Genomic DNA, 16941 nt, shown 5'->3' with positions numbered 1-16941 from the left:
ATTGTGTACCTACCAACCTGGGGAGTTCATCTTTCAGTGTCCTATCTTTTTGCCTTTTCATACTGTTCATGGGGTTTTCTTTTTACATATGTGTGTGTCTAATTGGTAACATGTTCAGCAGTGTTCTTACAACATTAAAATATTCATTGCTATTTAGAAGAACTAAGTTAGAGTTGAATCATGCAATAATTTCTTTATGCAGACACAAACAAGGTATCTATAGAGTCCCTTGGACTGCAAGGAGATCCAACCAGTCCATTCTGAAGGAGATCAGCCCTGGGATTTCTTTGGAGGGAATGATGCTGAAGCTGAAACTCCAGTACTTTGGCCACCTCACGCGAAGAGTTGACTCATTGGAAAAGACTCTGATGCTGGGAGGGATTGGGGGCAGGAGGAGAAGGGGACGACAGAGGATGAGATGGCTGGATGGCATCACTGACTCGATGGATGTGAGTCTGAGTGAACTCCGGGAGTTGGTGATGGACAGGGAGGCCTGGCGTGCTGCAATTCATGGGGTCGCAAAGAGTCGGACACGACTGAGTGACTGAACTGAACTGAACTGAACTGATAGATCCAAAGTGAATTCTCTGCTGTCTTTGGGAGGCTGCTTGTGGAGCCAGGAGTGTCTGGCTACCTTTGTCAGTAGCCTCCATTCGTACTATTCCCTTTCAATGCCTGTTTATTGAACTCATGGGCTAGTAAGTCATTGTTTTATTAAGTGGAAAGGTTTATGGGTAGCTGGATGGTCAATAACATTGACCATTCGTAAATCAAATAATTAAGTCAAATGAAGCCCACGCAATGTAGGCTGACAGTTGTATAGAAAGTAACTTCCTCTGAGTACTTCTACTGTACCTTGTGTTTTGCTAGATTCCAGTCTGTTCTGGGATTAGCTTGGAGAGCTAGCTTTGGATTTTGGAATGTAGAGTAATACTTATCACAGCTGTAACCGGGCACTTGTGTTGGTTCTGCCAGAGTATCATGGGGCTGTTAAATTTAGTGAACTGTTCATTCCCCAAGGGCACTCCACAAGGTACTTTATTTTAAAACTTTTTACTTTATATTGGGGTATAGCTGATTAACAATGTTGTGATAGTTTCAGGTTGACAGCAAAGGGACTCAGCCATACATATACATGTGTCCATTCTTTCCTGAACTCCCCTCCCATCCTGGCTGCCACATAACATTGAGCAGAGTTCCCTGTGCTATACAGAATGTCCTTGTTGGTTATCCATTTAAAATATAGCAGTTTGGACATGCTGAAGTGAATCTGCCAAGACTCAGGAAAACCAAGACCACCACACATCTCATGCTCCTGTAGAGCTTTAGCTGTTTCAAAGGGGTATTCCCACTGGTCATTGCTGCTATGGAAGAGCAGGAATGTTCTCAGAGTCTTTTCTTACCCACCAGGCTCCTCTGTCCATGGGATTCTCCAGGTGAGAATACTAGAGTGGGTTGCCATTTCCTACTCCAGGGAATCTTTCCGACTTAGGTATTGAACCTAGGTCTCCTGCATTGCAGGCAGATTCTTTATCATCTGAGCCACTAGGGAAGCTCAAAGAATACTGGAGTGGGTTGCCATGCCCTCCGCCAGGGGATCTTCCCTACCCAGGGACTGAACCCAGATCTTCTGCATTGCAGGTGGATTCTTTACTTTCTGAGCCACCAGTGAAGCCCTTTTCTTCATGGAAAGACCAAAGACAAGGAAGCAAAAAAAGAAGAAAAAAAAAAAAAACCTCCCATTAAACTCAATGATATCTTTAGCTTTAAAAATTATAATGATAAAATCCTATGTTTCCCATTTATGAAGCATCCATGATGTACCAAGTATTGTGCAGTAGTCTTCACACACGTTGACTTACATGCTCAAGATGCCCTTACCAAACAGAGAGTGCCCTCATTTTACAGATGACCTGGGTTCTGACTGTAAAGTGATAAGACTGGGATTCAAACCTGGGTCAGATTATCCTCATAAATATCTGGATAGAAGATGGAGTCAAGGTCAGATGATTCTGAGGATGGAGTAAACCATCTTATGTGCTACACATGTTTCTAGGGCTTAAGACTGAGCTGGGAGTATGAAAGGATGTTGATGGACAAGCGCATAGTTTCACTGAATTCCATGGTACCAAGGGGACAGTAGCTAATATGCAGTGTTTAGTAGGTGCTGGTCATCATTCTAAGCTCCTAAGTGCATAATTATGCAATGAATCCCTGCTGTGAATGTATGAGCTATGTACTCTTATGATCCTCATTACGCTTGCTTAGGTAGCCAGCAGGCTCTTCAGGGCTCCAGATCTTGATGTGAGAGCAGAAGCACACTTAAATGTCAGGAGAGTTAAAACAATAGCCTTTTCTCTTAATTGTCCCTGTAAAATTCCATTTGTTGTAACATTGGTTAATAAAATCTAAGACAACAGTCTGGAATATGTGTTTTGAATTTCACATTTGTTTGTTTTAATTACAAGGGCAATTTTTTTTTCAAACTACAATATGTTTTTAAATGAATTTTTAAATCCAGACCTCTTCAATGGAAGGGCATGGAATGTTAGAAAATCCTTATTCTTTGAGCAAGTCAGGTAAATGAGGAGAAATCTAAGGGAAGCTACCACCAATCAGAGGGAATCGTTGCTATCAATGGAGCTCAGAGAGCACAGGCCTTTAATTGCAGCGAAAGGAGCAACACTCCAAATGCTCTTGATAAAAACTGATTGTGTCTCTGAATTCCACGGTAAAGCTCCTCACAGGATGTCTGACAGAGACTCAGCAGCCAGTAGCAGTAGATTTAACAATGCCAATAAATTTAACAATGAAGTTATCAATTTACATCAAATAACATATGGTTTAGAATAGAACATCACTGAAAAAATAAGCACAAACATCTATCTTCCCCCGAATATAGATAATGTATAACTATCATAAAATTATTTACAGTTTTATTACTAGTCCAGCCATATATGTCCCTTTAGGAAAAATTTAAAAATTGAAACAAGAATAATTTTTTTTAATTGTCTGATGATTATTCCTATGACTCAGAAAACAAGTACTGGTTGTTGTTTTTCATGGTTTTATTTCCAAGGACATCTGTGTTCTTCTGATGCAGGCTAGTAGCCATGTGATTCCACTTTGGCTAATTACTCTTGCTAGTAAGGAGCTGTCCAGATTTGAAGTCACTTCCAGTGATCTCTCTGCTGAGAGTGGCTCGATGGAAGGTGGGGTGGGGTGGGGTGGTGGCACCATTTTTGCCAAATGGTAGGAAGGAAAATGAGAATAATAAAGGTATTGGTATTAAAGACAGTCTCTTTTAGCCAGAGATCAGCTGTTGTCTATAAAGTGATGGAACATGGACTTCTCTGGTGGTCCAGTGGTTAAGACTCTGCCTTCTAGAGCAGGGCGTGTGAGTTCAGTCCCTGGTTGGGGAGCTAAGATCCCACATGCCACACGGGCAAAAAAAACAAACATAAAACAGAAGCAATATTGTAACAAAATTCAAGGCAGCCTTTTAAAATTGTTCCTATTAAAAGTATTAAAAAAAATAAAGTGATAGAACAAATCTAGGACAAAGCTAGAGCAGAACCAGAGCCCAGGACTTCATATCCTTCGTGGTTTGTTCACCATCCTCTTGGTCAGGAATTCCGGCCGTGGCGGCATATTCTTCAACTTGGCTCAGTCTCTCTTTGTCTTCATCTCAACTCAAAGCAGCAACTTTCTTGCTTCCTATTATGGTTCTGAGAGGAATGGATTTTCTGCATGGGAGCATCTCCACTTAAGTCTTTTGTGTTTTAAGCAGAGTTTTATTTGAAAACGTAGCTTGTGTTTGTATTTTTGGCATTTAGGGTTCAACTTTTAGCTTAATTTTCATAGTAACAAGTGAGGGATGGAGGGGTCATTTGAGAGGACAAGGGGTAGATAAAAAACAGACTATCATCTACTGGAGGTCAGATGGCCATGGACAAAGTAAGGGGTGGGCAGGTAAGGCAGGTGGCATGAAGGTAGAAATCAAGAAACTAATTGACATGCAGAAATAAGAGGAATCAAGAAGCCCAAGCAGAGGATCTGAGTTCCAGAGAACCAGGGTCCAGACATTTCTTCCATCTAATTTTGGAATTTAAAAATAGCCATAGGGTGTGGGATTCCCTGGATGTCCAATGGTTAGAACTCAGTGCTTTCACTGCCTGGGGTTTGATCTCTGATCAGAGAACTAAGATCCCACAGCTGCCAAAAAAAAAAAAAAAAAGTAATAATAGTGGTAGGATATTGATTTTTATTGAAATTTTTTTAAAGCTATTTGGACACATTTAGGACTCACTTTTGTCATCATTTCCCTTGTCAATTAGCATTTATAATGAAGAAATCAAAACTTTGTATATTTGTAGTCTTTTATTGTTCTTTGAGATGTGAGTATATTCAATAATATTCTCATTTTATAATAATCCATGGAAATAGGCTGACACTTTAGAATTCAGCATGACTATGTCAAGAGTGGAAAATATGTTTTCATTTAAATTAAGAATAAAAAGGAATTCATGGTCAAATGACTGTTAAAATATAAATAAGAGTTGGAATGAAGAAAAAATCCAGATAAGATCAGTCGCTCAGTCGTGTCCAACTCTTTGTGACCCCATAAATCGCAGTACGCCAGGCCTCCCTGTCCATCATCAACTCCCGGAGTTCACTCAGACTCATGTCCATCGAGTCAGTGATGCCATCCAGCCATCTCATCCTCTGTCGTCCCCTTCTCCTCCTGCCCCCAATCCCTCCCAGCATCAGAGTCTTTTCCAATGAGTCAACTCTTCCCATGAGGTGGCCAAAGTACTGGAGTTTCAGCTTTAGCATCATTCCTTCCAAAGAAATCCCAGGGCTGATCTCCTTCAGAATGGACTGGTTGGATCTCCTTGCAGTCCAAGAGATTCTCAAGAGTCTTCTCCAACACCACAGTTCAAAAACATCAATTCTTCGGCACTCAGCCTTCTTCACAGGCCAACTCTCACATCCATACATGACCACAGGAAAAACCATAGCCTTGACTAGACGAACCTTTGTTGGCAAAGTAATGTCTCTGCTTTTGAATATGCTATCTAGGTTGGTCATAACTTTCCTTCCAAGGAGTAAGCGTCTTTTAATTTCATGGCTGCACTCACCATCTGTTGTGATTTTGGAGCCCAGGAAAATAAAGTCTGACACTGTTTCCACTGTTTCCCCATCTATTTCCCATGAACTGGTGGGACCAGATGCCATGATCTTCGTTTTCTGAATGTTGAGCTTTAAGCCAACTCTCCACTTTCACTTTCATCAAGAGGCTTTTGAGTTCCTCTTCACTTTCTGCCATAAGGGTGGTGTCATCTGCATATCTGAGGTTATTGATATTTCTCCCGGCAATCTTGATTTCAGTTTGTGTTTCTTCCAGTCCAGTGTTTCTCATGATGTACTCTGCATATAAGTTAAATAAGCAGGGTGACAATATACAGCCTTGATGAACTCCTTTTCCTATTTGGAACCAGTCTGTTGTTCCATGTCCAGTTCTAACTGTTGCTTCCTGACCTGCATACAAATTTATCAAGAGGCAGATCAGGTGGTCTGGTATTCCCATCTCTTTCAGAATTTTCCACAGTTTATTGTGATCCACACAGTCAAAGGCTTTGGCATAGTCAATAAAGCAGAAATAGATGCTTTTCTGGAACTCTCTTGCTTTTTCCATGATCCAGCCGATGTTGGCAACTTGATTTCTGGTTCCTCTGCCTTTTCAAAAACCAGCTTGAACATCAGGAAGTTCACGGTTCACATATTGCTGAAGCCTGGCTTGGAGAATTTTTAATATTACTTTACTAGCGTGTGAGATGAGTGCAATTGTGCGGTAGTTTGAGCATTCTTTGGCATTGCCTTTCTTTGGAATTAGAATGAAAACTGACCTTTTCCAGTCCTGTGGCCACTGCTGAGTTTTCCAAATTTGCTGGCATATTGAATGCAGCACTTTCACAGCATCATCTTTCAGGATTTGGAATAGCTCAACTGGAATTCCATCACCTCCACTAGCTTTGTTCGTAGTGATGCTTTCTAAGGCCCACTTGACTTCACATTCCAGGATGTCTGGCTCTAGGTCCATGATCACACCATCGTGATTATCTGGGTCATGAAGATCTTTTTTGTACAGTTCTTCTGTGTATTCTTGCCATCTCTTCTTAATATCATCTGCTTCTGTTAGGTCCATACCATTTCTGTCCTTTATCGAGCTCATCTTTGCATGAAATGTTCCTTTGGTATCTCTGACTTTCTTGAAGAGATCTCTAGTCTTTCCCATTCTGTTGTTTTCCTCTATTTCTTTGCATTGATCACTGAAGAAGGCTTTCTTATCTCTTCTTGCTATTCTTTGGAACTCTGCATTCAGATGTTTATATCTTTCCTTTTCTCCTTTGCTTTTCACTTCTCTTCTTTTCACAGCTATTTATAAGGCCTCCCCAGACAGCCATTTGCTTTTTTGCATTTCTTTTCTATGGGAATGGTCTTGATCCAGGGTTGTAAAATGTACTGTGTTGGCACTGATGCTGGTTATGACTAATGGCCAGGAAAAATATTGTAGTGTTTCACATGCCATCTAAACACTAATATCACAATTTATGGAGTATATAGAATGTTGTATTTAAGCTCTTGGGAAATTTTAAAGCTGTATATACCAAGATAATACTTGAGAAAATAAAAAATATAAATACTTGTGTTTAAAATTTTCAAGGTGGCATTAAAGTTGTCAATGTGAAGTTCACAGCCCCCGATCCCCTTTGCCTCAGCTTCTCTTCCAATTCTCCTTTTTCAGAAGTAAAAAGGACAAAAACCACATGCAAAGATTCTGGTAAAAATATTTCTTAGAGGTGAGAATATAAGACAATGTGAAAGGAGGACCAAGAGACCTGGGAGCAAATATGGGACCAGGAAGGAGTGGTTAGGGGGATGTGGTTAGGGCAAAAATGTGAGTGAATCCTTAAAGATTTAGGGAACCAGAGAAGTCTAAAGGGGAGTCAATCCTAGTAGGAGATGCAGGGATTTTCCTGACCATCCTTAAATGTTTGAGAGAGAAGTGAGGATGTTAATTCCCACTTGGGCCATTCTTCTTTCATTGGGATCCTGATCCACAGTTGTACAGTAAGGGTCAGGGCATAAAGACTGTTAGATCCAAGTGACAGGAGACCACTCCATCCTGACTAGATCTGTGTTGGAGGACAAAAACCCACAGGTTCTGGGATTTTCCTCGTGGTCCAGTGATTATGACTCGGCCTTCCAATTCAGGGGGTACAGGTTTGATCCCTGGTTGGGGAACTAAGATCCCACATGCCTCGGTGACCAAAAAACTGAAACATAAAACAGAAGCAATTTTGTAAAAAAATTCCATTAAGACTAAAAATTTTCCATATCAAAATATATTTTAAAAAGCCTGCTGTTTCCAATGTATGTTATCTTATTTAGTTTACTTAACAGCCATCTGATACTGATGCTGTTTTGTCTCATGTATGGGGAGGAGGACCGAGATTTGCAGAGCAGGCTTGGGTTGACCAAGTGCTGACAGTGTGTATCCCACACCCGTTCTCCCGTAGGCTGGCCCCGTGCTCTGACCCCTTTCTTCCCTTTTTAAACAACATACCTGTGATGGATTCATTTTGATATTTGGCAAAACTAATACAATTATGTAAAGTTTAAAAATAAAATAAAATTAAAAAAAAATAAACAACATTTTAAGAGTTCAAGATCGATTCTTCTTTTCTCTCTCAATCTGAAGGTCCCATCACAAGTCTTTCTCTTCTGCTCTAGAAGATGTTCAACAGAAAAGATGGTGATGAAATGCCAGCCCTATGCGTGGCTTTGCTGGCTGGCTCATTTGACTAGGGGACCTTAAGATCTCTGTCTCAGATCTTCCCAAGTGAAAAACAGACATAGAAACCTTATTCTCATTCTCACAGAGAGTTAGTGAAGGTTAGAAAGGCAGGGCTGCCATACAGATCCTCAGGAGTAGAGCACTTAGTAGAGTCAACAAGTATCGAGTTCTTCCCATGATCATCCTGAAGTCTTCCTCACAAGACCTTATTAAGTGAATGCCTTGGCAAACCAAGAATTGATTGGGACTCTGGTTCTGTTGCTGAGGTAGAATTCAGAATCTGAGCTGTACTTCTGCACTTATGAGAAATAGGGCTGAGAAGGGATGGGGCCAGAAATGTTCTTCCAGGTGTCTCTGGAGCAGGCAAAGGTCCTTGAGTGAACACGTGTTCAGTCACATTTGTTGACTGGAGTATCAGACCCTGTAGAATAAACCCTATCCAAACATAGGTGTGTGACTGAATGGGTCACTTGTCATATTACACACGCAAGTTATCCTTCATTATCTTCTTTTGTTTGGGATAAATCGTAGTGACAGTAATATGGACTTAAATTCTAGTCCTCTTATCAAACAAATTGAGAATGAACACTCTTGCCCACACTGATTTCATAATAAATGCACATCCAAACATGTTTGTTGCTTGGATGGAAGAGGGGGCACTTCTTCCTTTGCAAGCCTTTCTGAAATTTAGGGACTATTTGGATGAGGCTATTGATTCTTTTGATGCCAGGGGTTACTCAGTGCTCATCTGACATTTCAAACTATTTTTCAATGGGAAGGCCATCAGATCTTGTGCTTTTGTGGTCGGGTCTTCCCTGGTGGTTCAGATGGTAAAGAATCTGCCTACAATGTGGGAGACCTGGGTTTGATCCCTGGGTTGGGAAGATCTCCTGGAGGAGGCATGGCAACCCATTCCAGTATCCTTTGGGCTTCCCTGGTGGCTCACATGATAAAGAATCTGCCTGCACAGACTAAGCACAGCACAGCACAGCCTTGTGTTGGTAGATTGCCTAGCTTCCCTGCTGCATCTGAGACCAAGAAACCCAGAATAAAGTCATTCCATCAAGAGACTAATAACAATTGGAAAGAAGCTTCTTTACTTTTTGTTAGAGCCTTTTCATGACTGACTGGATCTAAAAGAAGGGACATATTGATTCTGTGTCCTTTTGCTGAGTATGGTGGCATGACAAGTGTGACCTACAGGACATACTAGGTAAGATTTTGGTATTGCAATAAAGGCAAACACAGCAAAACAATAGATCACAGAGTTCAGGTTGACCTCAGGTGGTCAGTAGGCAGTCCTAGGCATTTTGTCCTGGGAAGGAGAACTGTTCATTTCATTCACAAGTTTCTTCTTCTTCTTCCCCTTCTTCTTCCTCTACTTCTCCTCCTCCTCTTTCCTCTTTCTCTTCCCTTTCCCTTCCACCTTCTTCTGAATACGCTTTGGAAACTTTCTCCAAAGGGAAATGTCCTTTCCAAGCTCAGAACTGTTAATCCTTTTGCAGCCAAGTTTCTGTCTTGTTCCAAAAAGAGAACATTGACAGTAAATTCAGTGTTTCCTTAAATTACCCCTTTATTTAAACCTTTAAATGTGTTTCATTTGTTATCGTTGTTTGCTGTTATTTTTAAGCCACAACGCTTACCCATCCTCACACCATCTATTTTGGGCACCCCGAGACGAAGAACCAAATCAATGCTGGCTGTTGCTTTCTCAATTAGTTCAAGGGTTCCAAGAAGCCCTATGTGCCCTAAGCATTGTGTGTTAACTTGATAATGATGACTTACACACATGTGTAATGTTCATTGCTTTTATTGTAGGGAATAAGATACAAACTTGTTTATAAACATTATTAAATTTGTAGTAGCTTTTGGCTCTTTCAGTGTGTGTTGAGTATAGTGATTATGAAGATATTGTTTTGAAAAGCACAAAGGGATTCTAATGTTGAAAAAAGATGGAAGTCAGTGGGGCAGAAAATGAGATTCAGAAGAGCACCTAACTCTCCAGACCCTCCATCACTTCATCTGGTTCCTCACAGAACTTGTTCCCCTTACAGGAACTGGCCAGAATGGACCAAGAGATCAACTGACTTGGGAATGAATTTCAGCCCTGTTCCTTCTTTCTTAGCTGTAACTGTGGCCAGGTTCCATGGCCTCTGAGTGCCTCAATTTTCTCATCTGAACCATGGGGACAATAGTTGTTGTTGTTCAGTTGCTAAGTCATGTCTGATTTTTTGCACCTCCATGGGCTATAGCATGCCAGGCTCCTCTGTTCCTCACTGTCTCCTGGAGTTTGCTCATATTCATGTCCACTGAGTTGGTGATGCTGTCTAATCATATCATCCTCTGTATCCCACCCGCTTATCCTTTTGCCTTCAACCCTTCCCAGCATCAGGGGTATTTTCCAATGAGTCAGCTCTTTGCTTCAGGTGGCCAAAGTACTAGAGCTTCAGCTTCAGCATCAGTTCTTCCAGTGAATATTGAGGATTGATTTCCTTTAGGATTGACTGGTTTGATCTCCTTGCTATCACTAGTAGGTCTATTTAAACTGTTTACCATAAGGCTTGGAGTACAATTACTATTCAACAAATAACAGCTACTGTTTATTAAAGATAACAATGAATTTTCTTTAAGAGGCCAAGACTGAGCAATTTCAGTTTGATTGGACAGACCCCTGTTTGTGGTGAATGTCCTTTTTTTGAGCTGTGTTACGGGGAGAAAGGGCTTCTCAGGTGCTGCTAGAGGTAAAGAACCTGTCTGCCAATTCAAGAGACATAAGAGATGTGTGTTTGATCCCTGGGTCAGGAAGATCCCCTGGAAGAGGGCATGGCAACCTACTCCAGTGTTCTTGCCTGGAGAATCCCATGGACAGAGGAGCCTGGCGTACTACAGTCCATACTGTTGCAAAGAGTTGAATGTGAGTGAAGTAACTTAACATGCATGCATGTGTAGAAAAACCTGCCTTCCCACAAGGGATTAAAATGCAAAAATGATCCCCAAGAAACAAGGCTGATGAAAATATTTAAGTTTTGTTCTGATTGAACAAACTCAGCACATGTTTAGCAGTTCCTTTATTTTTAGATTAAAAGGAAAAAGGAGAAGCCAAGCCTTCCAGATAAACCTGCCTGACAGCATGGGACCACTGACCAGAGAGGACTGCTGATCATCCAGGCTCCCACTGGGCTGCCTGCCTGCGTCCTTCAACCTTGACGACAGGTTCTGGAAGACAACCTGGCAGCCCTCTCACAGTCCATTAAGGCAGCAGATGCAAACAGACTCTGAAGCCAACTGCTGAAATCAGGTTAATTTCAGCTCTGTCCTGGGGCTGCCCACTCACAGCCAATGCCAACTCAACCCAGAACTCTCAAGGTTAGGTCATGGTAAAGCTCTCACTAATGGACATTTCTCAGTAGGATCTGTGCTAAATAAATGCAGAACTGGGCGGCTGGATGGCTTCTGTTTGGAATAGAAATTGCCAGCCTATCATTAGGAGATGGGAGGATGGTTGAGCATAGAAAGTAGGAGACAAAGACACAGAAGCAGTCGGGTGAATAGGGAAGTATCTGGCACTTGATCTATGTTCATTTCCTAGAAGATGAAATTGTTTCAGGAACACTGGACTTAATTGGGTTATGTGATTGAAATGTTTATGAAACAATAAGGTTTATTTGCGTCTCCCCATTGTGACAGTAGTGTGGACCCATGCGGAGAAGCAGAAAGAAAGAGAAGTAATTCAAGGATCATTTGCTTTTATCTTTCTCTGCACTCTCTTTGGCTTACTTGTTGACTCAAGTTTGTACTTACACTGAGAAAATCTGCTTCTAGGTTTTTCTGTTGTGATTCACAGTCAAAATGATTTGAACCTAAATTTGGGGAAGAGGAAAGAATTTGAAGGTTGCCCTCTTTTTTATAAAAGCTTTTTGCTTTATACTGGAGTAAAGCCAGTTGACAATGTTGTGATAGTTTCATGTAGACCGCAAAGGGACTCAGTCATACATATATATGTATCCATTCTCCCCAAATTCCCTTCCCATCCAGGCTGCCACATTGAACTTTGAGCAGGCTTCCTTGTGCTATGTAGTAGATCCTTGTTGGCTATCCATTTTAAATATAGCAGTGTGTGCATGTCCATCCCAAGCTCCCTAAGCATCCCTTCCTCCCATTCTCACCCTTGGCAACCCTAAGTTTGTTCTCTAAGTCTGTGAGTCTGTTTCTGTCTCATAAATAGTTCATTTATATCATTTTAGATTACACATAGAAAAGATGTTATATGATATTTCTCCTTCTCTGTTTGACACACTTCATTCAATATGACAATTTGTAGGTCCATCCATGTTGCTGCAAATGGCATTATTTCGTTCTTTTTAACGACTGAGTAATATTTCATTGTACATATGTACCATATCTTGTTTATCCGTTCCTGTCGATGGACATTTATGTTGCTTCCATGTCTTGGCTATTGTAAACAGTGTTGCTATGAACACTGGGGTGCATGGATCCTTTTGGACCATGTTTTTCTCTGGAGTGGGATTGGTAACTCTATTTATAGTTTTTAAGGAACCTTCATACTGTTGGAACAGTGTTTATAGTTTTTAAGCAACTATAGTGACTTAGCAGCAGCAGCAGCAGTGACTGTACCAATTTACATTCCTTCCAACAGTATAGGAGGGTTCCTAGAGGCTGTCGTCTTTGTGGTAACAGTTATACTGCCCCTTAAGGAAAATACCTTTCTATTAGTCTGAAAGGGAAAATAATGTGCTTTTTCTCTCTCACCATTACATTTCTGGTGGCTGTGCTCCTCTGATGGGCTGGTCCTCTATTCACCCTCTGCTGTTTTCCTTGGTGCTGCCCCAACTTCCCTCCTTTCTCTGGCCCAGCACCCAGGTCAACAAGCTCCACAAATGGCCACGTGTGCCTTTTTTAGACTGGGTACCTGGCTGAGCACTGAGGTATAGGAGATAAGTATGTCTGATCCTGGTCCACGAAGGGTCCATAGTTCTAGTGGCATAGGACTTGCCTGCCCCTGGTGGGAACAGTCAGGGCAAAATGAGTGGAGAAATCCTAAGAAAACACTCTTTTCTCTGCAGTTCTTACCTACAAAATAAAATACCCTAGTCTCATTTGGGTTCATGGCTGGTAAATGAAGGTGACCAGAAGCTTGCTTAACTGGGTATTTTCCAGAGTGATGGTTTAAGTAGCAGTGCTGCCCATCGTTAAGTGCCTGGGTATTGGAATTAGACAGGACTGGCTTGGGATTCTGGCTTTGCCGTGAACCACTGTGTGACCTTGAAAAATACACCTAACCTCTCTGAACATCAACTTCTGCATATGCTAAAATGAGATAATAATAATGAGTTCATAGGGCTGTTGAACGACATAAGAAGTGCAAAGTGGGTAGCACATACTAGGAGGTTAATAAATGGTAACTGCTTTTATTTTATCGCTGTCTATGTTTGTGGATGAATTCTGAGCTACTGTGAAGGGTCAGACTGTATATTGGGAGCAGTTGACATGTGAGCCACGGGTACCTGGGAATTCAGGGGGGTCTGAGGAGGTGGGGGGCAATGATGACCTCTTAGCTTTGGCAGCAGTTGAGTCCTCTCCTGTGGAAAGGAAATGGCCCATTTAGCCAGCTGCATAACCAAACTGCTACCATCAGAGTCTTTTAAATGGAGCTTTGTAAATGTGTGCCATGCAACCTATGGTAATGAGATTCATGCTTCTTCAGTGGTAATCTTCCACCAGACAGCATTTAAAATTTTTTCCTATTTGGTGCACAGAACTGAGTCCAGGATATATATATTTCCAAGTGTCATTTTTAATTTAATGCATGATTGAACGTATTACCACTGGCACAGCTAAATAGTTAAACTAGAATCCATCAATTTGTCCTGAACTGTTGACACGCAGGGTAATGCTACGGTTAAATTAAATTTAAATATAAGAACGAGAGGCAGCTTGGTTTCCTGGCAGCCCTGGGGCCTGCTTTCTCAGTGAGGCCTGGCTGCAGGAGGAAAAGGACATTTTAAAATATGAGGTGCATCGCTCCCCTCCCCTCCGTATGGCTCGGGGAGTGTGCTGATTCTCTTGTGTTTCTGGTTGTTTTCCCGGACTGTGTGGCAGAACAGACCAGGTGTCCAGAGTCTGGCAGGAAGACACTGTGCAAATGTAAAAGCAAATTACAGTTAATAGGAAAAACCTGGTTTGCAAATCATAACAGTTCAGAATGGGAACAGATTTGGGAGACCCCAGAATATCACAGTCAAGGAGACCAGCCAGAGCTTCTATCCAGCTCAGAGGGTCTGGGAAACCTGCCCAAGGACGTTTGAGTTGAGAACTGGGCCCTCAACTCTGAGTAAATGTTTTCTTCTCTGCATCTGAATAGGCTTAATGCAAAGACATGGCCAGGTATGCCCCGCTGCTCATTTCTGTGATAACCTGGGCAAGTGAGTGAGCCCCTTGGAGCTCAGTATGCTTGTCTGTAAAATGGGGATAGACTCACTAGCTGTCTCATTGGGTTGTTAAGACCACTAAGCAAGTTCTAGGTGTGGAATGATTACAATAGTGACCCATACTTGACAAAGGCTCTGTAGATAGAAACTAGTCTTGCAGTTGTTGTTGTGCCAATAAATATTATTTGACTATTGATTCAACACTTTCTCTGAACTGTTTTCTAGGAGTGGGAATACTCTCACCCCCAAGTGTGTCCTCCATAGCCTGGTCCTCTGGTGTCCCCTTGCAGAAGGATTTGAGATGCCCCATGCATTATTCAGTCTGCTGGGAGGCCCGTAAGGAGTTCCTGAAAGTTAGAGAGTTAAAAACCGAAGACACATATTGTCTTATAGTTCTGGCGACCAGAAGTCCAAAGTCAAAGGATTGGCTGGGATGTGCTATCTCTGAAGACACTAGGGGAGGACGCTTCATCACTTTTTCTAGCTTCAGGTGGTTCCCAAAGCTCTTTGACTTGTGCCCACGTCATGCCAGTCTCTAGCTTCATTGTCAGCTGGTCTTTTCTTTTCAGTGTGTCTGTCTTTTGTGCATTCCTTATAAGGACATTTGTTATTGGGTCTGGGACCTATCTGGGTAACCCAGGATCTCATTTCACCTCAGATCTCATTGTGAGATCCTTACCTTATTTGCAAAGACCCTGGTAATGTGCCTTCTCATGCTAGGTGCTCAACACACACACAAAATGAAAGTGTTAGTCTCTCAGTCGCGTCCGACTCTTTGTGACCCCATGGACTATAGCCCGCCAGGCTTCTCTGTCCATGGGATTCTCTAGGCAAGAACATTGGAGTGGGTAACCATCCCCTTCTCCAGTGGATCTTCCTGACCTAGGGATCAAACCCAAGTCTCCCGCAATGCAGGCACATGCTTTCTCATCTGAGTCACCAGGGAAGCCCACTCAACACATAACTAAAGCTTTATTCAGAAATTCCCCTTGGATTATTGTAAAATAAGTGATATTCAGGTACAAGGGGCTGCTTCTGGTTTCCTACATAGCTCTGAACACAGTGGCTGCTCAAATGCAGTGATACCCAGAATACACCCACAAATATGGTCTGTTTAAAAAAAAAATTTAAAGGAAATCAACTCAGTGTGTTTTATTACTATAAAGAGAGCAACCTCTATGTACATGCCTCACATAGAGAAAGGAAGTTTCAGTCACATGCTTTCATAAAAATGACATAGAAGTTTAATAGGGTCCCTGTAGGATGCTTTAAGTCCAAGTTCCTTCTGGACTCTTCTGCAGGAAAGTCCAGTATTCAGACTTTGTAGGGAACGGTGTTCAGTTCCCTTGTTTCTGCATTGTTTGGATTTGCATCATTCATTACTTTTGAAGCCCAAACGTAATGGGTGGAGGAAAAAGAAAAGTAAGGCCCATCTATCTACCTACAGTAGTGACATCAGCCGCAGCTGGCTAGCTAGCCCTGCCAGCTCCACTCAGCCTGCTGCTCAGAGCAAGGGAGGCAGCTGGCTGGCTCCTGGTAAGACTTTGTCAACTGTACAGCTGTGAGCCCTGGCTCATTGCTGCTTGAGCTTGGTGGTAGACTGCCAGCTGCTGAATCGCTGGTGATTATGCTGAGATGCCCAGCAGATGGGGCACATTTAAGTCATGCTGCTTGTGGTCAGTAGCAGCCATTTTTTATCACTGTCCTACTGATGGAGATTTAAGCACTCAGGTGATTTCTTAATTCCTTTGGCCCCTGACCTTTTAAGATGACGATCAGATTTTTATGAACTCTTGTATGCTTTTTCTTTATTAGTCACGATTTCCCCAAGCCTGTGCCATCGATGCCAGCAGTTCTGGGACAGAGCTTGCCATGATTAGAATCCAAGATACTTTTGAAGCTGACTTTCATTTCTTGTTCTTCTTAGATGATGCCAGAACTTGGAGTGTTCTGTATCTTTGAGGGAATTTCAAAACTGAGATACATACTAAAACTCTTGAGTGGGGTTGCTGGGGGATAGGGATACTGGACAAGTTGACAAGAAGGTGGGAGGGGTATAGTGTATCCTGAAGTGTGATCTCAAGGTCACCAGGATAACCATTCATAGCCACCAGGCCAATGAGTTCTGAAATTTGAGACTAGCCGAGAATCATTCTTTTGACGTCAGCCTGTCCTTTTGTGGAAGAGCAAGTGCTCTGGGGAGGGCTAGCCAATTCATCTGTTTTCAGACACGTCTATTTGAACACACATGCGTCTATTGGATCATTTGCTGAGATTGGGTTTTGTTGGAAGGGTGCAGGAGGGAGAAAGAGGGCACTGGATGTCTGAATGGGGTGAGGAATCAGGAGAGGGTCATGGGTAAGAGATGATAGAGTGAGGCTACCTTCCTGTATTTTCCTAGGCTTCGCACCGTGAAGAATGGAGTGATGGGCTATCAGGACATCTTGGATGACAGCGACAGTGAGAAAAAAGGTATGATTAGAATTATGCTGTCCTAGAGAGAGACAGGAGAAGGCAATGGCACCCCACTCCAGTACTCTTGCCTGGAAAATCCCATGGATGGAGGAGCCTGGTAGGCTGCAGTCCATGGGGTTGCTAAGAGTCAGGCATAACTGAGCAACTTCACTTTCA

General features: G+C 42.2%; 1 long non-coding RNA gene across 1 annotated transcript in view; it reads left to right on the top strand.

Annotated features, from left to right (window-relative positions):
- The window catches only part of LOC139186658 (uncharacterized), a 96885-nt gene extending 81070 nt beyond the window's left edge, over window positions 1-15815 (top strand). The window contains exon 3 of the long non-coding RNA XR_011570329.1: window positions 10940-15815. This is a non-coding gene — a long non-coding RNA (uncharacterized lncRNA). The remainder of the gene's footprint in view (window positions 1-10939) is intronic.
- The last annotated feature ends 1126 nt before the right edge of the window (window positions 15816-16941 follow it).

Source organism: Bos indicus, chromosome 13 (genome assembly GCF_029378745.1).
Source record: "Bos indicus isolate NIAB-ARS_2022 breed Sahiwal x Tharparkar chromosome 13, NIAB-ARS_B.indTharparkar_mat_pri_1.0, whole genome shotgun sequence".
In the NCBI taxonomy this organism is placed as follows: Eukaryota; Metazoa; Chordata; class Mammalia; order Artiodactyla; family Bovidae; genus Bos; species Bos indicus.
Note: the sequence above shows the minus strand (reverse complement) of the source record. Positions and strands in the feature narration are given on the sequence as shown.